The sequence below is a fragment of the Lissotriton helveticus genome, chromosome 2_2 (assembly GCF_964261635.1).
Source record: "Lissotriton helveticus chromosome 2_2, aLisHel1.1, whole genome shotgun sequence".
NCBI classification, from domain to species: Eukaryota; Metazoa; Chordata; class Amphibia; order Caudata; family Salamandridae; genus Lissotriton; species Lissotriton helveticus.
The window spans coordinates 439,496,986-439,524,405 of record NC_136060.1 but is presented as its reverse complement, the minus strand read 5'-3'; positions in this window follow the sequence as shown (position 1 = coordinate 439,524,405).

The following is a 27,420-nucleotide window of genomic DNA, read 5'->3' as shown; positions in this document are numbered from 1 at the left end:
CTTAGTTATTGTTGTGGTTTGACATGCGGTACATGAACCACAGGGAAAGTGTCCAATTACCGGTGGTAGACCCCAGATGTTTTGGATGGTACTCCCGATCGGTTCTTTGTACGCTTTTACCAAATGGTCCCTTAAATTGCGTGCCCTTTTGAAGGCAAAGCGTGGTAATGGTAGTTGTGGTTCAATCTTTTGGATCAGATGCCAATTTTTTGTTATGATTTTCTTGATACGGTTGGAATCTGATCCGAAAGTGGTGACACATGTTACTATGTCGAGAGCAGGATCTGGTTTAGTGTTTCCTCGCAGAAAGTGACTATCTGTCATAGTACCACGCTCTTTTCATTGAGCGTTTTACTAGTCTATAGGGGTAGCCTCTCATTGCTAGTTTAGTTTGTAGTATTTTCGCCTCTGTGAAATAATCATTGCGTTTGGTACAGTTGCGCTTTATCCTTAAAAACTGTCCAAAGGGCAGGTTGTCACGTAAATTACGTGGATGATGGCTCGTATATTTTAACAGCGTATTACGTGCTGTAGGTTTAGTGAAGAGACTAGTTGATAGATGTCCCTCGTCAACCCAGATTTTGAGATCCAAAAAGTGGATAGATTTTTTGTCATATTCAATAGTGAATTGTAAATTGCTGTTCTGTAGATTCAACCAAATGTGAAAGTCCTGTAGTTTGAATAATGGACCGTCCCAAATTAAACAGACATCGTCTATATATCTTAGGTATTCCAAAATATGATTCTTAAATGGGTTATCCTTGTAAATAACTTTTTCCTCAAATGCGGCGACATATAGATTAGCTATGTCAGGGGCAAAAATCGCCCCCATTGCAACTCCCTTTATTTGTACATAAAAAGTGCAGTTGAAAATAAAATAATTGTCATTTAATGCAATTTTGGCACATTCAGTAATAAATTCAGTTGGAACTTGATGTGGGCGAGGTCTGTTGTTCAATACATCCGTAATTACATTGAGTGCCTCTGTTTGGGCTATGTTAAGATACAGACTTTCAATATCAATCAGCCACTTTTGCGAGGCGCACCTGCCCCGGAACGCCCACCCTGCGCCGGAACGCCCACAAGTGGCGCAGGGCTTTACAACGTGACGCATCTGCCTAGATGCGTCACGTTGTAAATGGGTCGTAGGGATGCGCCACGTTTACGCCGCAGTTGCGTGACGCAAACGGGGCGCATTACCAACATAAATCTGCCCCCAAGTTTTATTTGCATGATTAATTAAAACCTTTGCCATAATGTACATAAAAATGAATAAAAACAAGAGTAAAGAACTTGTAAGATTAATTGTGATTATTTAGGTTACATTTCTGTTATCAGCTGGTACTGTATGTAAATGAAAATATCTTCAAACAACAGTGGCCCTTATTAAGAGGTCAGGCGGACTTGCGCCGCCCAAATACGTTGCGATGGGTGGGCAGTTCCGCAATCTCAATTAGTATGCAACCCCACATAGTGCAGTCGGAAACCTCATTTTTTCAATGGGAGCTTGTGAGCTGGGCTGAAAATGCCTGCAACACAACTTCCCATTGAAAAATGAAAGCCTGTAAACATCCCTGCACCGTGTGACAGGCACTTGACAGGGCATGCCACATGGTGCAGGGATGTTGAGGGGGGCACCACAGGTGCTCCCAATGGAGTATGCGGAGGGCCAGGGTGGAATGTGGCCAATGTCACTTTCCGACAGCCTTTTAATGTCTGAAAAGGCCAACATCGTATTTCTGAAGGTGGAAACACAGCCCTAAAGGATTAAGCAGGTTTAAACTTCGACTGCTGTCATCCTAATATGGCGGTCGGACTTAAAATCTGCCATGTTGGGCGGAAAACCTACAAACAGCGGTCGAAGGCTTTCTATCTTGAATCGTCATTGGGCCCTGTGTTGCGATCTTGCTAGCTGGAGTAATCTTGTGTTCACAATCGGTTGAGGTTAGAGAGTTTTGTGCAAGTTGTGAAGACGTGTGCTGAATAAAGAACGTTAGAATTATGTTTCATCTTACCTGCAAATTAACCTCCTAACTTGGGTACTGGAGGTCGATACTCAAAACCATTTGTGCATCAACTTTAGACACACAAGTAGCTTAATTTTTTAGTACAAATCCAGGTTTCAGATTTTCAAACATATGACAGAATCCTCTTCCTGCAGTGCAAAGTTAACATATCAGGGCAGACAGGCCTTGTGAATTTTATTCTCTCCATTGCAATTTCATATTTGTAGATATTTACAAATGTGTTTCCCCCGACAAGGTCAGCTATTTACCCATTTTTCGGGCAGGCAGAAATAAGTTTCAAGGATAGCAATTGAGGGAGCACCTGCAAACTTTTTTTCAGTAGTAGGGGAACGTTGTTTTCAATAAACAACTACATTTTTCCTATGAAGAAAAATATGCAGTAATTCTTGAATGCTATGAATAACTATGTGAAGTTTGTCATTGTATGAAAAAGGAACTCACAATAGAATTTAAGGACTACTCCTGGAACCAGTGGTGTACCCCAGTTCTGCTCTCTTCAGTTCACACAATGCAACTTTAACTTCACAAATTAATGCTTTTCAGGAGAAGAAGTTCACACAAGGTTGGATATTAAATTCTGTTACCATGCTTCCTTCTCAAAAAGTATTTCAGGAATATTCTCCCCATAGAATGTAAATGTGATTATTAATCCATTTTAGATGTAGTGCAGACGACAGAGGTTTATATGGTTTGCATGCTTAAAACAATCTTAAAATATCTTAATACCCTAAACAATTTAAGGTATTTTGGATGGAAGACCAGCTCTCAACATGGGAGAGGAAGTACTGAATAGATATTAGTGAGCAGATCTGAGTGGTGGTGTGACATCTATACATTTAGGGGGATAGTCACAAAAACGGGCGATAACTATAGCCATCATCAGTCATTGCAAGAAAAGTTAAAGCTGCCTAACCCTGATTAATATCACCATATTAGTGGCATATTTTCAAGCCCACAGTACATGGCGATAGTAACAGGGAAGGGGTGTCAAAACCCACGTACTAATCATCGCCATGGCAAATTAAAATCCTGCGTTAGCCGGCGATACGTTGTGAATGGCCAATTATCGGCTGAAAAGTCCTATCATCACTACTTTTAGCTCCTGACCCACCACTGCCCCTGCTGGAAGCCAGGTGTCACTGTGAGACTGGCAGCATGGTGACCGCGGCAATCAGCTTCCTTGAAGTCTGACCATTAGTTTTTTCCAAAAATACTGTCATGTTAGTTATTATTACTTAGGCAGACACCTTCCGTCTGGAATACCTGAATCTTAAAAGGCTCCTGGCTGTGTTCCCTTCCATGCTGCAGGTAGTCGTCCTGCATAACACCAGCAAAAGGTAGGTGTAAAATCCCTGGTGCTACCGCAAGTTATCCCCTGTTTTTGCTTCGTTTCGCAGATCTAGCAGTTCATTGTGAATCTGGTGTTGTGGTTTTCTTTTGTGTTCTTGCACAGGAACGCCTACTCTGCATCTCATTAGTGTAAGTTGGTGGTGTCCACATTGGAGATAACTTTGGGCGCAGTTATCGTGGGAATACTGGTGTTGTCTGCAGTTTGCATCAGCTTGTGAATGGGGTGTTAATTCTATGACCACTTTTGATGTGTTAAAGTGGGGATAATTCGGAGATAAGTCCTTGTGAATATTAATTTTGAATACATATGTAGGGGCTTCAGACAGGTAAAAAATTAGGTGAATATTGGAGTTCTATCTTTGATTGTGTTAGCACATAAATATATTTAAACATTAACCAAGCCTGGTTGTTAGATTACTGGGCTTTATTTTACAAATTACAGTATTGAGAGTCCAGGTGAAATGTATTTTTATTTCTCTATACATGGCTCAATCTATAATCAAACAGTTTTGGAAATGTGCTTTGGGCTTTGATGTAAGGCGATTACAAAGGTGAAGAAACATATACTTGTATGAATTAGGAAATGAAGCGCTGCAAAAACTCATTTAAGTATGGGTATATTTCTCATTTTGAATAGTTTTCTCAGACAGTGCTAATGACATAGAAGGAATTTATTGAGTTTGCATCTGCTAATAGGATTTTTTTATTTGTGATTTGCCTTGATTAGTGAACTATAAATGTCAAGAGAATAATTTATTTGCCAAATATGTGTAGCATTACGTACCACTAAATTCCTTTTACAAAAACAAATGAAACACAATTATTATAGTTGCAGTAAATGTGGAATGCTCAGCACGACTAGCTTTTTGTTTACAAGAACAAAACTTTAAGAAAATCTCTATATGACTGGATCCACAGTAGCTGTAGTAACCAATCAAGAAAAACAAATGAATGAAAGTAACAATAACACATTAATATGCAGTTGCATGAAATAACTTCTCTGATTAGAAACAAGAGAGAACACAGAGAACCATGTTCGTCCTGCAAAAAAACAGGAAATCTTTCTAAAATCTTTTCTGTTGACAACCAATCACGAACATTTGACACTGTGAGACAAAAATCTGACTACCAATGGTAAAACCGGCAAAGGAACAGAACGAGATTCCAACACAGCGGAAGCATTGTGGGCAGGAGGCTGCAGTGAAACCATTTGCACAATGCACAGGGGTCCTATGAATCGAAGGGTGCAGAGCGCCTTCTGACTGTTGTGGACAGACAAGGTGGAAAACTTTATTGCATGATTTTAAAAAACCTTTGCAAGTTACACGAAATAAAAGTGTTGCATGTTAAAAAAAGATAAAACACCAATACTAGTAGCGGGTCCCCATACCCCCCATTTCCAGAGTATCATGGTTGCCCTTTATCGGACCCGTTTGTATTGACCCTTTGGGACATTAGAGGTAAAAACTAGAATTTAAAATTCGAGTCCGGGTAGTGTGCCCGCTTATACGCTGAGCCCCTCTTTGCAGTTTTTGGTCCCTCTGAAAGTTATTTTTCCTTTTACTGGAGACCTGCAGGGTGTATCTGCCTGTTGTTTTTCAGGAACAGGTTGCTGTTGGTAAGTCCCCTCCCCTAATTTTTTTGCAGCTCGATCCATAAACCTCACAAAAGCACAATTAAGGCTGGTGTTCCGCGGGTCAAAGCAGGCTAGTACTGCGGCCCTGCACGATTTGACCTCGTTGATGTTCCAGCCTCTCCATACCAGGGACCTTCTTTCCTTCAGCAAACTTGGACACAGGCAAATGATGTGAGTTATGTCTTCCCTATGATTTCCACAAAGCCGACATTGTTGCTGGACTTGTTCTCTTTTCCATTTGGGTAGGTGGCAGGACAAATTGATCACTCCCACATACAAGGTATGAGCTCAAGCATAGAGTGCATACTCAACCTATCTTGATCCAGATAGCCCACAAATTATTCAAAATCTGGACCTCTGTAAGACAGATGATGGGCCAAGCATTTGATGGATGCATACTAGTGGTTACTAGGAAAGTGGAATATCCCACCATGGTGAAGAAAGAAAACATTAGCACACAGAAGAAATATGCTTACTAGGTAGTCTCACCTCTGAGCTCACTTTTTGCTTATAGACTGTTAGACCATGCTTAACCCTTGTATGATCTTCTATGTAGGATCAAGAGGACTTCTCAATAGACTTTGCATGTGTTTCTGGACGTATTGGTCTGGCTGAGCACGTCCATTTCATTATGGTGAATAGGAGCAGGGAAGGCCTGCAGCACTTCTGCAGGGCAGCAGGTTTAGTTCTAGCCTTGAGGAAAGGGTCGTGTAAAGCACCATTTCAGTAGGATTCATGCAGGTTCATGTTGATATTGCTGCAGAACACCGACTTAGTATTCATGAAGAGATAGACTCACTGAGTTAGTCTGCCATTTAACAGTAACACAAACTCCATTTGAATAACTTTACAATAATTATAGCAAAATAAAGGCCTGTATAAGAAAGTTATATAAGCCAATTAGGAGATTATTTAACCACGTTCTAGGTTTCAGAGCACATGCACTTGGGCATGTATAGCACACAAAGAAAAAATTCAGCAAATGAGCTGTGCCTATTCAACAGTATATTGGTAAGAGTGTAATATGTGCCTGTTGGTGCATGCTGGAAAACACTGTCACAAATATATTACTAAACAATGGTGTACATACAGCTATACTGCTAAAATTATACAGTGCAGAAAGGAAGATATGTGAAAATTGGGTTTCAGCAAATGTTTATCATGTAAAGTGTCTTGATGTGTTTTGATCCTATTAAACACTTATTCCATGAGACTTCAGAATTATAAAATAGTTCTTCATTTGTGCTTTCCAAACTGCTGATATCTTTTAGAATAGTTATACAATTTATTTACAGGTATTCACATGTTGTGTGTTAGAAAAATACTGACGATTATACACAATTTTTTCATTCCCTATAGCACAGAAAGATTGTCAGATTGTTCACTTTCCAAAATCTTCTAACTTTGCAGTTTGACACCAATGCCCATTTTAAAAGAATAAGCAGCAATTTGCATAAGACATAATCTGACATTATACCTCTGTCTTTGAATGCACAGCAAGTGTGACAAGATGAAAACAAAATGTAAAAGCCTCATTAGTGCTCATTCACTCGCTGAACTCCAGCAAGGTTTTTTGAGGGTGCTACAGCAACCCCACACTCTTATTTCCACCTCCTATGTTATAAGCTGCAATACGAAGTGCAAGACCTGGCATCCGTGGCATGGTTTCCCCCAATGTTTTGCATTCGAACAACTGGAACCGGAACAAGCATGACACTTACAGAACTGATGCATCACTACCGTAGCATGGAGAAACTGCATGGAGACCACAGACACATCGTTTGAATGCACCTCGCATCTCATTGTTTGTGACCAGGATCAACGTACTTTTGCTCAGCAGGCCCTGTAGGGGTCCTGTATCTGGCCCGTGCTCCTTGCAGTCAGCCTGAACTCCTGACTTTGTCCCTGTCCATCGCGACCAATTTACTCTGTAATTGCTTACTGCTTCTAAGCACTATTTTTGCATTTACTCTTTAAAACCTCATATTTCTAAGTCTACTTCTAGGATTTTTGTTGTTTAGGTCTTGTTTTATTTATAAAATTAATCTCTATTGTTCTGAGCTGGTGTGGAGTATTTTTGTGGTATTTACACTGTATTACTGTTTGTTATGTTGCACATTGTCTCCTGAGTTAAGCCCGACTGCTATGTGCCAAGCTACCAGAGGGTGAGCACAGCTTAGGTTTTGGTGCATTTTTGACATACCCTGAATATGTTTGTGGTTCCTGCTTGGACAGGGTGCATACCTCTGCCAACCAGAAACCCAATTTCTAATGGGAGGACAACCATTTGACCACTCCCCTCCAGTGTCCTTTCCCACGTTTTCTGCCTCCCAGCTGTTCAGTCCCTCCTGCAGCACTAGGTAATGGCAGCTGCTGTGTGGCAATATACAGCATGCACACCACTGGTGCACCAAAGGCAACCATGTCCGCATCCGCCCCATAAGGTGAGCAAGACCCCTTACCTCTTGTTCAGGAAAGTGCTCTCCCACTGCATAGCACCACTGTGAGTGGCCTGCCCCAAGTCATGCCTTCGACGGTGTTCGAGGCCCCTGTGCCTTGGTCCTTCATTTGCTTCTGCCTTCATTTTGCTGCCACTTTCTCTCTTCAGGGTTGCACCTCGCTTTTGTCTTTCACTTTTTGCCCACTGCCTGTGCACAGTTTTCATGTATGACCCAAGAGCCCGGTTGGCCTTGTGCTCCTTGTACATTCTCTCTCTCTCCCTCTCTCTCCCTCTCACTTTCTCTCTCCCTCGCTCTCTTTCTCTCTTTCCCTCTCTCTCCCTCTCTCTTTCTCTCTCTCTTTCTCTCCCTCTCTCTTTCTCTCGCCCGCTCTCTCTTTCTCTCTTTCCATCTTGCCCTCTCTCATTTTCTCTCTCCCTCTCTCTTTCACAATACAGTCAGTGCAACAGTAGGGAAGGTGGAGGGGTACAAATAACTATTCCTGCTCCAGTGAATGGGGTAAGTGAGTAGGGTAAGTGTTAGGTAGCGGAGTAATTACGGGGCATATTTTCAAGTACTTATCGTCGAGTTATCAGAACTTTATCTCAGCCAAAGTGGTGATAAACTCATCACCCCATTCACAAGCCGGTGCCAACAGCCGATATCACCAGTTTTCCTGCAATAGCACGCGCAGTAAACATCGCCACAGATGACACCGGCAACTAACGCTTTCTCTCTCTCTTTCTCTTTCCCTCTCTTCCTCTCCCTCTCTCTCTCTCTCTTTCTCTCTCTCTCTCTCTCTCTCTCTCTCCCGCTCTCTTTCTCCCTCCCTCCCTCTTTCTCTTTCTCTCTTTCTCTCTCTTTCTCTCTCTCTCTCTCTCTCCCTCTCTGTCGTTAGATGAGCGCATGACACACCTTCTTATCTTGAAATTCATCTTGCAGGCTGTGGCTTACAGATTGTCCGAGGATAACCCGCTATGGCTCTTCCAAATAGTTGTTTGGAGTCAAATTTGAATGTGATATATTGTCTGTAATTTCAACGGTGAATGAATGATTCTCCTTTTTCTGACCACACATGAATGATATTGTGCTACATCAGTCGAATTGCTTTGTTCATGATTTCGTGAAGTGGATGTGAAATATCTTTGTCTGGGGGTGAGTTGGGTGCCCGGGGCAGGGCACCGGGGGGGGGGGCTAAGGGTGGTGGCAGTGGTTGTTATGGCCTTCTTGGGTGTCCGAGCTGCATGATCAGTGGCTCCATGGCATCTTCAGGTGTGGCTCTGGACTGGGCTCCCTTTTATGGTGGAGGTTTTAGTCCGACTTTACACCAGGTAAGAGCAGGTGTTAAATTCCTTCTGCTAACGCGCCTTATTGCCTGTTTTGTGATCTTATCGCCAATCTGGCTGGTTGTTGAGAATGTTGTGACGTGGTGTTGTCGCGGCTTTTTGCATGGGAAAGCCTACTCTGCATATCATTATCGTTAGTTGCCGGTGTCATCTGTGGTGATGTTTACTGCGCCGGCTATCGCAGGAAAACTGGTGATATCGGCTGTTGGCACCGGCTTGTGAATGGAGTGATGAGTTTATCACCACTTTGGCTGAGATAAAGTTCTGATAACTCGACGATAAGTACTTGAGAATATGCCCCGTAATTACTCCGCTACCTAACACTTACCCTACTCACTTACCCCATTCACTGGAGCAGGAATAGTTATTTTTACCCCTCCACTATCCAACACTTTCCATACTGTTGCACTGACTGTATTGTGAAATGTAAGTTTAAATATTTTTAATAGTTTGTTATAATTTATTATAGATTTTTTTTATATTTTAAATCATTAATATATTTTTCTTTTTTTATCATTTTAAACTTTTAACATTAATTAAAAATAATAGTTTATTAATTGTTTTAAAGTATATATATATATACATAAATACTTATGTTTGTGTGTTTATCTTTTTTTATTAAGGTTATGTGTTATATTTTATTTAAATGTATATTACATTTATTATATTTTGTTAACATTTATTTTTATAGTTAATATATTTGGAATATGTAATATATATTATTTTATTTTATATTTATATAACAGTTGATGTATCCATCTATATTTTTCAAATTTTTTTTGTACTTGTCTAAGTATAGGAGTCGATATTTTTGTTGTCTATATTTTTTGTCAATATTTTTTACATCAATCTTTATTACATCAATGTTGTGTCAGTGAACCACTATATAGCTTGCTCTCTAGATTACATGGTTCAGAAGCTACAGTTAGTCCAGAGCTACACCACCAGACTGGTCTGGGCTTACATCCAAGAACTTATATCAATTCAGCCTTGCCTTCTCTACATTGGCTGCCTATAAATATCATATACTTTTTGATCAATGTGATTTATTCTCAAGGTAATGTTCTATTCTCGTTTCTTGATGCTTTCTAAACGTTTACTGTTGTATCTTCCCACCAAAGAATTCTACTTGAAGCACACACTTCTACTCAACATCTATGTATTACATTATTAGTGGTCAGGCTTTTTCAGTGGTTGCTGCCACATGGTGGAACAGGTAACCTATTTAGGTATGGAATGCAGAACATTTGATTAAGTCTAATAAACAGCTAAATATTTGGCTGTTCTCTTTACCTCCTGTATTTACTTTCTGTAGCTAACCATCACCTATTTGCAGTTGGTTTGTGATTTTTCTGTGATCTAGCCCTTACCCCTAGTGGATGAATGGATGCACTTTACAAAAAAACTAAAATAACTAAATAAAATAAACAAACAAATAAAATATATTTCCTAAACTCTGAAAACCACTGAACACAGAGAAATGAATACATGAAGATGGGTATTAGTTAGGGATGGTCTAGGAGGTAGATAACTGTTCTTGTTTGGAAAGAAGATGTGTAAGAGGGAAATACAAATGTTTTTCTCATGGCGGGAATCACATTATGATGAAGAGGGTTGTAATTCTGCATTAGCAAAATGTGGTTATTAACTTACATCTATGTACTTTGTATACTTCTTGTTGAATGTACTGTAGTTTACTACATACTCATGGTAATCTGATTTTGCTGGTGTTCGTTCTGTATCATTAAAGCATTGAAGAGGTTTAATCAGGTAATACTAATAGCAATGTTTTCCATGACAAGTAAATGAGAAAGCTGCGATATGGATTGCTATATAAAAATCTCAAGTTCACCTCCAACTCAAGGCCTCAATCAACTTCAAGGCTAGAGTTTCTAAGACTGTATACTTGAACAAAGTGACGGAACACAGCCCATGATATTTGCTATCTAGCACAGAAGGCGTTTTATTTTATTCTGGGCATGTGCACTTCTCTCCGAGCAAAATAAATATTATTGGTGTATTTGCATTTCGTGTCAAGGTCTGGAAGCGCCAACACCAACAGTGTCTGGAGCAGTCTACTCTAAAAAGTAAACTAACACCTACTTAAAGCAGGCAAAAAAGGAGAATGTGTTTATTTGTCAAAGAATAATGCATTACAGGTGTGCTGCAGTATACAGCACACATTCAGTGTGTGGAATCCTTTGGAGTATGCTTAGACATCATTTGTACAATAGGGGTTAGCTTCCAGTATAAATCTTATGCAAGATAGTGTAATCCCACCTCTGCACCATGGTATGAGGCTGTGTGTTGCACAATGCATTCATGTTTGAGTGTAGGGAATGACAGAAACAGCAGGCCAATTGCAGTAGAATGCATCTGTGCTGTGTGTTCCTTCCTGCATAATACAGCATACCACATTTAGTTGCTGTACTCTGTAGCTTCCACAATGATTAAGTCTGGGTAACAGTGTATTAACAGCAGTTATTTAACTCTATTTGCATGTTAATATGCCCAGAATTGGGTCCCATGCTCGCTGTGCCCCTGGATTCAAGATAACCTGGCTGATGAGGGGTGAATATTCCCGGTCCAGGGAGGCATTGGCCTGGCAGTTAGAGTTGGACTGTTCTCATGGGGAGCAGAGTAAAGATTGATTTGCATCAAGGCCGGACTGGGTACCAGGCAGTTTGGTGTGCTGCCAAGCTGGGGGCTGATTTCGTTGATGGGGGCCTGCAGGTGCTTAATACCATTCATTTTTCCTTGTTTATTTAGAAGCACACGCAGGTCCCCATCATCGAAATCAGCCCCCACCGCAGTGAAGTCAGCCCCCAGCTTGGTAGCACACCAAAACGCCCGGTAGCAAGTCTGGCCCTGATTTGCATATGGCTGGGTCCACACTGAGGTGGCATGGTGAGCCAAAAAACTAAGGATGTAAACCTAATCTGTGACTGGGGGTGAAAGTTTGACAATGTTCAGCATTCCGTTCATCATATTTTTGTGTTGCTATTATCGCCCTAAGAGTGAACGGTATGCCCAGATGTAGGTTCGGTGCTCACTGTGCCACTGGATTCAAGCTAGCCTAGCTGATAAGGGGTGATACCCCAAATCTCGTCCCAGGATGCTTGATTCTAATCCGAGGAGGACCTGACCTGGCAGTTCAGAATGGACTGTTCCCATGTCCATCAATTGTGTGTCTTTTGCTTTCTCGCCCACGGGAGCAGGATCACAACTGATTTGCATTTGGCTGGGTACAAACTGTGGTTGGTGGTATAGTGAGCAAAAAAAAAAAACAATAGATTTAATCCGTATTTGTGACTGGGGGTAAATGTTTGACAATGTTCATTATTTCATCTATTATCTTTTTGTGCTGCTATAGTCACCCTAAGTGGGAAGGGTATGCCCAGAAGTGGGTCCTGTACTCACTGTGTCACTGGATTCAAGCTAGCCTGGCTGGTGATTCCCGAAACTGGTCCCAGGATGCTTGTTTCCGGTCCAGGGAAGACCTGGCCTGGCAATGCAGGCTGGACTGTTCCCATGGGAAGAAGGGTCAAGTCAAGGCTAGTTCCAAACTGGGGTAACATTGTGAGCAAAGAAAAAATGGATTTAACCCAGATCTGTGACTTGGGTGAATGTTTGACAATGTTCAGCGTTCCGTCCTTTTTCTTTGTGTTTTGCTTCAGTAAAAATAGTGCCAAAAAGCACAAATCACCTACTCTGGAAATTGGTCACGCCACACTGGGACAATGTCATAACCTGAGGCCATCCGCAATGGAGCGTAGGATAGCTACAGGGACCAAGTTAGGCCCACTGAACAAAGTACCTTAAATTACTTTAAATCCTGGTTTGTGGAGCATTGCTCGAGTCCACGTTAAAGATGATTCATGCCGAAATGATGTGTCTCTGACAGGATGTTATGAGGCTGTAGTGTGAAGTCCTGCATCATTGTCAAGTATCCTACACGACAAGAGCCTGCGGTGTGAAGTCCAGTGTCCAGGATGGGTTGCGCAGTTGCCGTGATGCATAAGTTACGAGGAGTTGCGAGGCTGCGATGTGGAGACCCATGTTATCATTGAGGCTGCCATCAACGAGGAATGCAATCGCTTGCACCAAGGGTGTGTCAAGCAGCAGCTGTTCCAATTAGGCCTGGGCGGAGCTCGGGGAGTTTCACTCTTCTGAATTCCATGGAGTTACTGAAGAACTCCACTGAATTCCGTAGAGTTCCGCGAGCTGGCTTTACCAGCTCCATGTTTACACAGATATTTTATGGAGTAAGAAATGAATATCTGGTTGTTCCTGTATACTGTCAAATGTGTTTAGCTAAACACTATCTAACTGGTTACCTCTCAATCCAGCGTATTCAGCCCCGTATCGACTCCTTTTGGATCTGCAACTCCGCTTTGCATTCATGGATCGTGGTGTTGGTGCGACCTGCTCCAACAGAGTCTGCGGGCCTTGGGGTTTCTCCGGAGGTGATGGGGAGGATGGGCAGACCCCGCACATCAGGTTGAGGGGCCCTTCACTCACTCAGTTTGTTCCAGGTCTCTGACCCTCTAACCTGCTGTCAATGCGCTGCTCTATCTGTGGAGCTCACGCCGTCCCTTTTTGGCACCCACCTCTGCTCTGGTCCTCCCTCATCTGCAACTCCTGCTGGCTTTTCACCCCACCTCTAGAAGCAGTGACACAGTTGGTGCCCATTGGAACTTGACAATGCCAGCCACCCTGCCACCATCAACTCCCTCTGTGTCATGGCTTAACTCCTACCCATCTCGCCTCTCAAATGCAACAAAGGCTGGCACGCGAAGTGGAAGTGGCGTTTTCACTTTTCAACTGGAACTCTGTGATGTCCATGGTGCTGACACTAAAATTGTTTTCTTGTCCTCCTCCCTATGTCATTTCCCTTGTACTCCCCTTCCTGGTCGTATGACTCAGAAGGATGGCTTACGGTACAACAAACTAGCACTCCTCCAAAGTCAGAGCATAGTCAGTGCAAAGCAAGCTTGAAGTCACCCACAGAGTTAATGAACTACTGCACAGCTCAGAGAGCGAGCTAGACCTGGGCACCTTACTGTCTTGATATTAGCTAGCAGGGCAGAGGAGGCAATAATGCTTGATATAGCTAGGCTCGGCACGCCTAAGATTCCCAAATTTCAGTGGGTGACTGGGTGTTATGAGACTAGCCTTTCCATTGAAGGTTCCTTGTTTGAAGTTCACTAGTTTGTGTCTAAAAGTACTTTGGGAGGAATGTATTGTGAGGTGAGATGCACAAACTTGCAGGCAATGACTTCTGGAATCAGAGAATTAATTAAAAACTAGAAGGACAAGGGCATCAGTGCTGTTCTACTCAAATAGAGTGTCAGATCCTTTGATTTATAACGCTGACTTCGAGTCTCACTAGCATTGCTACAATTATCTACTATTTCCCTCTTCCGTGTTTCCTGGGAAGGTATTCCTTTGCATTTTTCTTTAGGCTGTGTTTTCTACTTGTTAACTTGTCCTATTATATACTTGCACATGGCATGCATTCTGGAGTGTCATTTCTTTTGTATGTTGGTCTGGGTGAGGTGTCTCCCTTGACTACTTCCTGAGTTGTTTTCCCTTGCCCTGATTATAACCTTCCTCTGTGTCTAATAGTAATGTTGGCATTTAATATGTAGAGTGCCCGACAAAAGTGATGCCTCTTTGTCATTTCATGGCAGTGTTATTTAGCATGGGCAGGGGACGAGTTTAAAACTAGAGATCGGTGCCGGTAAACTCTACTACATGATGGCACGCAGAGTTTTGCCAAACTCCGCTCTCCAAGCAGAGAGTGGAGTAGGCAAAACTCTGATGGCAGAGTAGAGATCACCGCCCATCCCTAGTTCTGATGAGGCGATGGGCTGCGATGCAATGCTGGCCTTTGAGATGGTTCTGATCCACGCAGCAGCGGTGATGCATTGGTTCTACTCAGGGTTGTGCTGCGCAGCAGAGGAGATCCACTGATTCTGCAGGTTCCACAGATCCTGGCAAGGGCAGAGTGCAGTGTATTTACAAAGTGGGTAACTTACATGAATTAAAAAGGGAGGTTGAGGCCTGGTACCAAGATTATTTTGGCATGCTCAAAATGGCAGTTTAAAACTAGACACCCATGGTGCAGTGGAAGGCTACTTAAGTGGGCACAGTAAGTGCGGCAGGCCACTTGTAGCATTTAAATTACAGGCCCTGAGTACCGGTAGTACCACTTTACTAGGGACTCATAAGTAAATAAAATAACAGTTTTTTCAATTGCATTGAAGGTGTTAAGCTGTGGCGGAGGTGTGTCAAAACTTTGCATGGAGTTTCAGTGCAGCGGCTTCAGAGCTCCAGCAGCTTGACTCGGTTTGATCCACCCCAATAAACCCTACCTGACCCGCAGAAGCCAATAGGCAGCTCCTCAGGACCCCAGGCCGGGATCATCAGTTTTACTGTGTGTAGTGAGGTGAGGCGACTTTCAACATAGCTGGTCTGTATTGTAGGAAGAGATAGGACCGTTGATCTGGGTGACATCGACATTGACAGCAGCCCAGGCAGCGGCCACAGCTTAGAAGTTGAATGTCAGTGCCCTTTGTAACTGACATCAAGTAATTCTCCCTCCATGGCCCATTTGATGTGTGCAGGCTAAATTTCAGTACCAAGCAGACTTTGGCAAGCTCCCAGCAATGAGTCCTGGCAGTGCAGGGTTAAAACCCGCTAGGCACGCAAGCGGCCAGCATGGTGGCCATGTGGCTTGAATAAGTCACAAAGATTGCAGTTCACTCCTTCGTTCTTCAAATTATTCCTTTATGTTGCCAATTCGTTTATGCTTGCTCTTTTTAGCGTGCTCCCCGAGTTGCGCGATCTACCCTGGTATCACGCTGAATTAGATATCATAAATGGGAGGAGCGAAGGTTTCACTCCTGACCCAGGTGCACAGCTTTGAACTGGGGTTAGCCCACTTTTGTATCAACAAACTTTCCAATTTTGTCGAAAATTAATCTCCGTACTCCAACATGTTTGTTCTGTATCCTTTATTTTCTCTTCATTTCGATCACACGTGAAAACAGTTTGTACGTTTTACAGCTTCTAATGATCCAGATATGCTATCCGAGCCTTTGTCTGGTCACGCCAAAACATATAAAAACATCCTCAGTAGCATGTGGCCATGTGGCTTGCACAGTGGCGATATCCCCCATCATTCCCAGGCACTCCTCACTCATTAGACAGCCTCAATTTGGTCAATTCACTGGTCTGTGTGCAGCCACCTCAAACAGGCAACAACATCAATCCTATCTTCATTTTACTCATCAGTTTTACTACTGGTTTCCCAGAACAGCACTCATGTGGTACGCACTCCTCATTTGGCAATTAACTAATTGACTTTCCAGCAATTGTCAAATCACACTCCTATTCAGCTGCCTTTTTCAAAATCCAATATATCCATCAGCTAGTTAAGGCAAATCAAGGATGATGACCCCTTAGAAAACCATCCACTGGATAGGAAAGCAACAGCTGAAGCTTTCTACTCAAAATGTTAAGAATAGCTCAGGACCCAGGTAGTCTGATCTCTCCAATACCATGGATGTTTGTCAATACATAGAACATCTAATTAGGTTTACTTTTCTTAAGGACCCCTCTGCTGCTATCATCTGTAGCACAAGTGCCCAACCAAGTTTCAAACTCAGAAGAAACAGCCAGTACTTAAAATGATACAAGGGTACCCAACTCTACTCAGTCAACGATTCTAAACTGGTCGCATCCATTAATCAATAACAGACCATATTTTGACTAATAACACAAGGTTCAAGTCATTCTAATGTACCACCTTCAGACCACTCCTCACACAAACAAATATATGAAGACTTAGCCAGTTCATTAAGACCTATGCTAGACCACATTACGGCAAAAATACACAATGCTACAAACATGTCAAATTCTCCAACATGGCCACAGTCACAAAAAAAGGAGGCACACAAGATCTATGTGATACTAAGACCTCTGGCTATTTTTCAACTTCAATCCAAGTTAACAATTCAAATAATAATTGGTCCACACTTTAAACCACTCTTCAATCTCTGGTAGATACCCTGAATCATCAGTCAAAGAAACTAGACATTCAAGTTGATCTGATGAACATACTTGGGGCCTATATACTAGGTATTGATACAAAACTGGCCGACCTAAACAACCTAATTACTCGAGTCCAGAACACATACTCTCTTTCATCAGTCAAGTGCACCTGTGGTCCAATAATAGACAAGCTGAGCAACTTGCCAGATATCGTGACACGGTTAGCATACAATATAAAAACCAGCACAACATCTCTGGTTTCCGAATCCACTAAGTCAACTAGAGACTTGGCAGACAAAAAGAGGGACAAAATTCCCATGTAATCCCAAAATAAAATCTAGGCCCCTGCCTCCGAGAAATATATGTCAAAGGATAAAGCTGTGCTTGCAATAAAGAAGACAATAATTAAATCAATGACAAATGCCCAATCTACAAGTGTCAGCCAATAGCGGCCTGCAATAGTAAATGGAAACCAGGAGGCACTAATCGTAAGGAAAGACATCAAATGGGACAGCAACCTATTACCATCAAGTGTGCAGAATAGTTCAACACAGACAAAAAGGTCGAAAAATGTTGGGAATGGAAGAAAGAATAAAGCCTTAGTGAGAAAAAACATTTGTGGTAGTTAACCAATCTTCAAAAAGTCATCTAGAAGGTCACCAGTAATTAACCAATAAATATGCAATCCCCCTGCACTAGGTAGCACTCAGACCACTTCCATGGTCTAAAGTCTAAACATAGGCCCTGTGACACAGAAATGGTTAGGAAGGACATAGCCACAAACCATCAAAATGATCAAAAAGAACCCTTGGAAACTGAATGCATAAATAGTGTGCATAATCCTCCAGACACCCAAGAACGATGCCCAGTAGCCTTAGGTGACCTCGTCAAAATATCTAACAATTTGACTAAGTCATAACATCAAATAGTTAGACAAATGACCCGCATGGACAAAGATAGCAAGGTAATATTTAGAGCAGGCCAGATAAAACATTTAACGTACACCTCTCACATTGATCAAGGCAAATTAAATAGGTCATTTGGCATAGGACCAAACATTACTCAAGGAGGCTCGATGAACACCACCTTGAATGATCAAGGGAAAAACAGAGACCCTCCTGCTCTCACCTTATGACTCCAAAAGTAACAGAATACATTAAATAGAGAAAACATTGAGAAATTACTGAGAGCTATACCCTTGTTGGCTATTATTACCACCAGCGACACATCATGAAATTTTTATCGCTGTGTAGGATTAAGCCAAAGGAAACCACCCTTGTATACTCAGCCTCCCCAGCCATAGCACCAATGGTGCTAAAAGAAAAAGAAACACCTGCTGACTACTAGCCGCCACACTTACCCCGACAGCCTGCCTGAAGCCAGCAATCCACCGTGGGCTGTCCGCTTAACGGCGACCCCCGGCGACTGCGGGCGCCATTTTGGGTTGGGTAGTCGGCCTGCAACATCTTAGCCACTCCCCCCTGATCCCATTACTATTTAGGATCCTCATTGCCTTCGCACCAGCGATAGCTAGTAGCCCGGTGGCAGCGGGTTTACGCGCATCTGCTGGAGCGCGAGTACTTATTTTAAAACCTTGGACTCATTTTGCTGAAAAACGAGCATTTTATCTGCCTCTTCAACCCCCCCCCACCCTGCTGACTCCGAGCAGCGTTAAACGCTTTTTTAATTCCTTTCAGTGGCCCTGCTGACTACTAGCCGCCACACTTACCCCGACAGCCTGCCTGAAGCCAGCAATCCACCGTGGGCTGTCCGCTTAACGGCGAACCCCGGCGACTGCGGGCGCCATTTTGGGTTGGGTAGTCGGCCTGCAACATCTTAGCCACTCCCCCCTGATCCCATTACTATTTAGGATCCTCATTGCCTTCGCACCAGCGATAGTTAGTAGCCCGGTGGCAGCGGGTTTACGCGCATCTGCTGGAGCGCGAGTACTTATTTTAAAATCTTGGACTCATTTTGCTGAAAAACGAGCATTTTATCTGCCTCTTCAACCCCCCCCACCCTGCTGACTACGAGCAGCGTTAAACGCTTTTTTAATTTCTTTCAGTGGCCCTGCTGACTACTAGCCGCCACACTTACCCCGACAGCATGCCTGAAGCCAGCAATCCACCGTGGGCTGTCCGCTTACGGCGACCCCCGGCGACTGCGGGCGCCATTTTGGGTTGGGTAGTCGGCCTGCAACATCTTAGCCACTCCCCCCTGATCCCATTACTATTTAAATGGCCACCCTGCGTCAGCACAGCGGACGAGCGCAGCGGGCGCTATGTAGGCGCGCCGGAGTCGTGCCAGAGTTAAGCCCGTCTGCGCCCGTCCGCGGCTGGCTGGGGCCCGGGCCCGGTCGCCATGTCCCTTCACCTATTAGGTACCCTCCGGCGATGATTTACTCTCTTTGGCACCCCCGTCCCCCGCCAACCCCAGTACTGGAACGCATTGCCTTACTTGGCCTATGCAATCCCTACCCTGTACCCCCATGCCCCTGCACTTCACCCCTACAGCCTCACCATATCTCCCCCACCTTTACCAGGCCGCCATCTAGGTCCGATAACACTTCCTTCCGCACCCCTGATAACCCTAAGTCCCGCACCTCTGCGATCCTCCTTAACACCAGGTCCGCGGTTGGGCACCAACTCGAGCTATTCCATCTGCTTGACTCACGCCAGCCTGACCTGCTATTCCTCACGGAAACATGGTTCAGGGACGACTCGCTACCCAGCCTGTTGTCCATACTGCCTCCCACTTACTCGGCCATTAGGAAGGATCGCTCCGGGGGGAAGACTGGGGGGGTGTGGCCCTGATCACTCGTGCGGACTTTCTTTTCCAAACTCTACCGTCCCCTGCGATCCCTGCTGTGGACTGCTTAGTAGTCCGCTCTATCTCTTTTGGGGTCCCATTAACTTGCGTACTCCTTTACCGCCCACCCCAGCCCACTCCTGGCTTTTTACCCGCCATCGAGGATCTTCTGGCCACTCTTGTGGTGAACAACTCCGCTATTCTACTACTCGGAGTCCTGAACTATTGGCCGAATGACCAAGCTGAAGATACAAGATCTAAGGAGTTTACGGCTCTGCTCACCAGCCTAAACTTCCTTCCTCAGCTTAGTATGGCCACCCACATCAAAGGCCACCAACTCGACCAAATTTGGTCCTTTAACATCCCCATGGACCTCCCAATCATCTCTCCGTGTTCCTGGTCAGACCGCTCCCTCATTTCTTTTACTGCCGACCTCGGACGGCCGCCCAAACCCCCCTTGCCCAAAAACATCTGGGCAAGAAAGTGGGATAAGGCGGTCCTCCCCGCGGTCTGCTCCTCCCTTGCGGCAACCAGCCCGGAGCTCAATGACTTACCCCTCCCCTCCCAGCTCTCTGCCATTAACAACTGGCTGCTAAAGGCGTGCAACTCCATCGTTCCCCTTAAGAGAGTGACCATTAAACGTGCCCATGCGGCCAACCGATGGTTTACGCCCGCCTTAAGGGACAAAAAGCTTGCGACTCGCAGAGCCGACCGCGCCTGGTGCCGTACCTATTGCCCTCTTCTCAAAGCCAACTACTGTCTGTCTTTGAAAGATTACAAACGCGATATATTAAAAGCCAAAATGGAGTACTTCTCTGGCAGAATCCTGACAGCAGAAAACCAATCAAAGGAGATTTTCTCCACTGTCCACGAGCTTGCTGCTTCCGACAGGGCGACCCCTCAAATCCCCCATCCCAAACCCTTTGCAACTCCCTAAATTCCTTTTTCTTCGAGAAGATTGCGCTCATTAAGGCCAACATCCCCCCTTCATCACCGGCACCACCTGCTGCTCCCCCTTCTCCCCCTACTCCCTCATTCACTCAGTTTCCTCTCCTCACTCGAGACTCCCTGCTTCCCCTCCTGGCCCGGATCAAATCGGGCTCCCCTCAGGACATTGGCCCTGCATTTGTTCTAAAAGAGCTCTTCTCTAACTGCTATTCTCCTCCTCTTACCTTTATCAATCACTCCCTCAGCACGGGCATTGTCCCCTTTGCCCACAAGTCGGCAGTCATCATACCTATTTTGAAAAAGGCGGGGGCTGACCCTTCTTTGCCCTCTAACTACCGCCCTATCTCCCTCCTTCCATACCTCGCAAAGGTCTCAGAGGCCCATATCACCAGGTCTCTGAGTTCCTTTGTAGAATCCACGGGCTGCCTCTCCGCCCGCCAGGCGGGTTTTCGCCCGCTGCATTCGACCGAGAAGGTAGTTGTGTCGGTGATGGACCAACTAAGGGAGGGCATTGATACAGGCCGACCACAGGCTCTTGTCCTGTTAGATCTGTCCGCCGCGTTTGACACGGTGGACCATGACATCTTGTTGACCCGTGTCCAAGCGGCGGGCATCGGGGGCACGGCCTTCGCCTGGCTCCGTTCCTTTTTGACGGACAGGGAGCAGGCTGTTCATCTTGCTAACTTCACGGCCCCCCTTAGGAGGGTGACCTGCGGAGTCCCACAAGGCTCTTCCCTGTCCCCCTTGTTATTTAATTTATACATCTCACCCCTCATTTTTTCTTTGCAGCAGATGGAGGTCTCGGTGTTTAATTACGCCGACGACCTCCAACTCATTTTCAACCTTTCTTCTTCCCCCTCCTCGTCTTTCAATTTCCAGAAGGTTATGCTTTTTATCCAAGGGTGGATGAACTGCAACCACCTCAAATTAAACCCGGACAAGACCGAACTGGTCCTGACGGGGGTGGTTGCAGTCCCTGGTCCCCTTCCTTCTGGCCTCCTTCACTTGGCCCTCCCCCCCTTCCAGTTCCCAAAGTCAAAACTTTGGGCATATTCATCAACCCCCTGCTCACTCTCCATACGCAGACCAGTTCAGTTGTGTCTGCCTGCTTTTTTTCCCTCCGGATCATCCGGAGGGTTTCCCGTTTCTTTTCCGCCGCTGCACTCAAACTCATTCTCATGGCCATGGTGCTTTCGCGCCTTGACTATGGGAATGTTATTTACAACGGTGCGCCGGCTTACCTGATCCGCCTACTCCAACTGATTCAAAATCAGGCGGCTCGCCTGATTTTTGGCCTCCCCAGGTTCAACCACTCGACCCCCTTGCTGCAGTCCCTCCACTGGCTTCCAGTAAGGGAGAGGGCCCTTTTCAAACTGGGCTGCATCACCTATCAGGCCAGATCAGGGACCGCCCCCGTCTTCCTGTGTGAAGCCATCTCCCCCTATCTCCCTTCTAGAGAACTTCGTTCCACTCATCTGGCACTCTTGTCTGTTCCACGCTTCAGGAAACAGAAGTCCGGGGGGGCCAGATTTGCTGTGCTGGCTCCATCCTTTTGGAACTCACTCCCATTTGCTCTTAGGACGTCACCTTCCTATCTGGAATTCCGCAAGCAATTGAAGACCTTCCTGTTCTCCAGATCTGTAGCAGTCTAGTCCTCCTTTCCGCCTCCACTGATCCACAGCTATCTAGCGCCATGAAACCGTTCCGGTATAAGAGCGCTCTACAAATATTTTAAAATTCAAATTCAAATTCAAACACTTTGACACCTGGAGAATTTCCAAATCACCTAATATACAGCCCCACTATCCTTATTTCTTGGAAAGATTCACATCAAACATTCCAACAAGATCAACCTCGGGTGCACTCAATTCTTAACAAAGCAATTGCCAAATCACCCAAAAAAGTAGGTAACATCACACTATCTCAACACCATCTCCTCTGGTGGCCCCCGGGTGATGTAGAAAATTGGGGTTGGTACTCACAGGCCCTACAAATATCCCCGGTTGCATGAACCATATCATCAAGACCCCCTCATTAAAAACATTTTGGTTGTTTAAAAATTTGCGTGTGAAACATCGCAGGGGCAAATCTAAACTAGGGAATGGGAATCCTCTCCCGACATGGAAGAATTATGATATTGTGGCCCTTTAGGAAACTTGTGCAATGACTTCTCTCCAATTTACAGGTTATATGCATTACATTACCCCTGCAACTAAACAACATAAACCTGGAAAACGGAAAGAGGGCTTCCCCGTGTACATATCTCTATCTCTACAAATAGAATAAACCTTCAGACAGAAATTGACAATGGGATAGAAGTCTTGGTGTTAAAGAACTGGAACAAACAAGGAATATCAACCATACAGTTGATTAATGTCCATGCCCATCTAGATCCGATGATGAAAAGAGACCTCACAAGATCATTTGTAACTCCGGTATAAGATCTAGTCCATCACTCCAGCGCCGAAGACTTCAATATGAACTTATTTCATAAGTACATTACACTACAGAGCAGGTATTCTAGTGCACAACTCACTCCCATAGGTGCATCTTGCGCTTAGCATCGGAGGCAAGGAATCCCACTTCTGGGGCACGAAGGACTGAGTCAGCACACACGCGGAAGTGACATCGCACAGGGCAGGACCCCCTTCCATCCCCGAAAGAGCAACATCCGTTGCCTTACAAAGTTATAGGCAAAAGGTATATCTGTAACACATATAAGAAGTTGAGCTAGTGAGCTCACTGATGAACAGTGGTAAGTGATTGGCTGAAGAAGGCCCAGGGCAACTGAGGGCCGAACCATGTCGGCCTACCATGATCTAACACCAGGTGCGTGGATCATTAACACATCCTTCACATCACCGCTAACCCCTTTTAGTATTGCCCCTTCCTTTTCAAAATAAAAGACCAAACAAAGAAATGGAGGTAATTTCAATTTTCTTACATCTTTTTGACACGATTCACTCTCTAATCACAACTGTCTAAAAAACAGACAATCTCCCTCCAGGTGGAGGAAAGCAGATCACTTAGAGAACTGAACATTCAAGTGATAAGAGACCCAATGATGATGCTATTCACCTAACCAACAGAGATGAGAACCAACATATACTGCACCCTGAGTTAAATGTGAATGAGGGTCTCCAGATCACACGATCATAAGACCCTGGCAAAGAACAGGACATGTGATTCATTATCAACTGATTCTGACAGAGGGTTAGAGAGCTGCATTGAACAGCCAGGTTTTTAATATATGTTTGAATTTGGTGTGCACGCACAAGAGAGGATGGGAAGGTGCGATTTATTCCAGTAAAATGGAGCTAGATAAGAAACGATCTACCACCTAGTTTAGCTGTGTGGATTCGAGAGATCTTTTGATAGCCATATGGGAAGATCTCAGCCGTCTGGAGGGCTGGTAAAAATTAAGGGGCATATTACCAAGCAATAGCGATAATTATCGCTATTGCTTGGTTAGAGACAAAATTTTACCGCTGAGCTGCGGCGATTTTTACCGCAGATAAACCTTGGTATTACCAAGGTTTATCGCAAATGCGATAAAAAACGGCCGCAATGCATGAATATCGCTGAAAATCAGCGATATTCATGCATTACCGAGCTAATGCTCTTAGCCATGTTATCCACCTCCCATTGGATAACATGGCTAAGAACTGCTCAGGGCAGGTGTTAGCTTTTGGAGATATTCGCGCTTAGCGCGAATATCTCCAAAAGTTGGTAATAGGAGATAGCGATGTTAGCGACTGTTTCCAGTCGCTATCATCTTGGCACGCCCACTTTGCATGTCATTAGTGATAAATATCACTGACTTGCAAAGTGAGGCCCAAGATGGTCGCTATCTCCTACTAGCTGTCACTAACTGGTGTTAGCGACAGCTAGGTAATAGGGAGATAATGTTATCTCCGCTTTCTTGGCTTTTAAAGCCAAAAAAGCGGAGATAAACCCCCTTGATAATATGCCCCTAAGTTTGGAGTGTAAATAGGTAGGCAGGGCTTTGTTTACGGCATTCTGTGTCAGGCAACATATCTCGAAAGTTATCTGTTTTTTAGTGGGCAGCCAGTGAAGGTCTCTTGGAATTGGAGCAGCGAAAGCGAGAAGAGACAGGTTACAGATTAACTGCACCGCTGTGTTTTGCACAACTTGAAGTATGGCCAACAAGGTGTCATTAGCCACCCCTAATAGTGCGTTACTGTAATCATGATGACTAGTGATAAGGGCCTGGACTACAGTCTTTCTGTATCTGGGAGGGAACCACAGGAACATTTTCCTCAAGAGTTGCATGGTGACATAACAAGTATTGCATGTAGTTTTTACCTGACATTTCATCAAGTTGTTTTGGTCACTCTTAACATCCAGCTTTTCACCACCTGTTTGGACACTGGAGTTAGGACAATAAGCTAACCAGATTTCCTGTGCCTCTACAAAAAGCACAATCTCCATTTCATCTCTGTTTAACTGGAGATACAGATGAGGAGGACCCCCTGGTAGCTCAGTCTGTAAAAGGAAGTTCCTCATCACAAAATGGGTGTACATCTTATAAACAAACTTGAATATGCAAGAATGAGGACGCTAAAGGATAGGAGCATCGATTAGAAACGTATGAAATGTGCATATCACGTCCCAAGCTCTCAATCAATTACTGATTACACATTGGTGTTGTTCAAATTATATCCCGTGTTAAAATCATTTAAAATTGAAATGACCACAGACAGTGACCACCTTGCCAAATCATGGAATTCAAGTAGGCGCTGATTATGATGTGGGCAGGAAGGGCTCCGACCAGCATCGGTATGTGCGGTATGACAGACTAGCCACACAGAAGGGCTTGAAACTATATCTGACCCTGGTATGCAATGACCAGCAAAGGTTTATTCTGATTCAATCCAGGGCAAATCTGCTCCAGCTGATGGTAGGGTTCCCAAATAACTGTCGCACCCTGTCAGAGTTAGCCTTATACAAAACCAAAGGAAATGATGGACGGAGCATTGACAATACATGCACTCACCCCCAGTCAACTGATCTGGGTTTAATCCATCACCATTCTTTAGCCCACTCTGCCACCCCAGTTCAGACATGGCCATATGCAAATCAGTCTGACCCTGTGCCTCATGGGAACAGTCCAGCCCGAACTGCCAAGCCATGCCTTCCCTGGACCGGAAACAAGCTTCCCAGGACCGGTTTCTGGCCTTGCAGCCGTCTTCAGCGGGGCTAGCTTGAATCCAGTGGCAAAGTGAGCAAGAGACTCACGTCTGAGCATACCCTGCCAACTTATGGCGAACAAAGCAAAACCAAAGGAAATGATGGACGGAGCGTTGACAATACAAGCACTCACCCCCAGTCAACTGATCTGGGTTTAATCCATCACCATTCTTTAGCCCACTCTGCCACCCCAGTTCAGACATGGCCATATGCAAATCAGTCTGACCCTGTGCCTCATGGGAACAGTCAAGCCCGAACTCACAAGCCATGCCTTCCCTGGACCGGAAACAAGATTCCCAGGACTGGTTTATGGCCTTGCAGCCGTCTTCAGCCGGGCTAGCTTGAATCCAGTGGCAAAGTGAGCAAGGGACTCACGTCTGAGCATACCCTGCCAACTTATGGCGAACAAATCAAAACCAAAGGAAATGATGGACGGAGCGTTGACAATACAAGCACTCACCCCCAGTCAACTGATCTGGGTTTAATCCATCACCATTCTTTAGCCCACTCTGCCACCCCAGTTCAGACATGGCCATATGCAAATCAGTCTGACCCTGTGCCTCATGGGAACAGTCCAGCCCGAACTGCCAAGCCATGCCTTCCCTGGAACGGAAACAAGCTTCCCAGGACCGGTTTCTGGCCTTGCAGCCGTCTTCAGCCGGGCTAGCTTGAATCCAGTGGCAAAGTGAGCAAGGGACTCACGTCTGAGCATACCCTGCCAACTTATGGCGAACAAAGCAAAACCAAAGGAAATGATGGACGGAGCATTGACAATACAAGCACTCACCCCCAGTCAACTGATCTGGGTTTAATCAATCACCATTCTTTAGCCCACTCTGCCACCCCAGTTCAGACATGGCCATATGCATATCAGTCTGACCCTGTGTCTCATGGGAACAGTACAGCCCGAACTGCCAAGCCATGCCTTCCCTGGACCGGAAACAAGCTTCCCAGGACCGGTTTCTAGCCTTGCAGCCGTCTTCAGCCGGGCTAGCTTGAATGCAGTGGCAAAGTGAGCAAGGGACTCACGTCTGAGCATACCCTGCCAACTTATGGCGAACAAAGCAAAACCAAAGGAAATGATGGACGGAGCGTTGACAATACAAGCACTCACCCCCAGTCAACTGATCTGGGTTTAATCCATCACCATTCTTTAGCCCACTCTGCCACCCCAGTTCAGACATGGCCATATGCAAATCAGTCTGACCCTGTGCCTCATGGGAACAGTCCAGCCCGAACTGCCAAGCCATGCCTTTCCTGGCCTGGAAACAAGCTTCCCAGGACCGGTTTCTGGCCTTGCAGCAGTCTTCAGCCGGGCTAGCTTGAAGTTAGCCTTATGCCAGTGCGACACCGTGACACCCATAACACCCATAACCAATTTGCATATAGTACTTTTTTGTACATTTTATTAAATCCCTAGGAAGAGATATCTTACCTGCACTCTAAACACTTAATATTTGGCGGTACAGACCAGCACTTTTATTTTTACAACAATTGCATACCCTTTATGTGTGCTGTGTTATGTCCTCTTCTTATTGCAGTTATTGGAAAGAAGGAAAAGTCTTCAGGGGGTCCTTTTTTAATTAATATACACCACA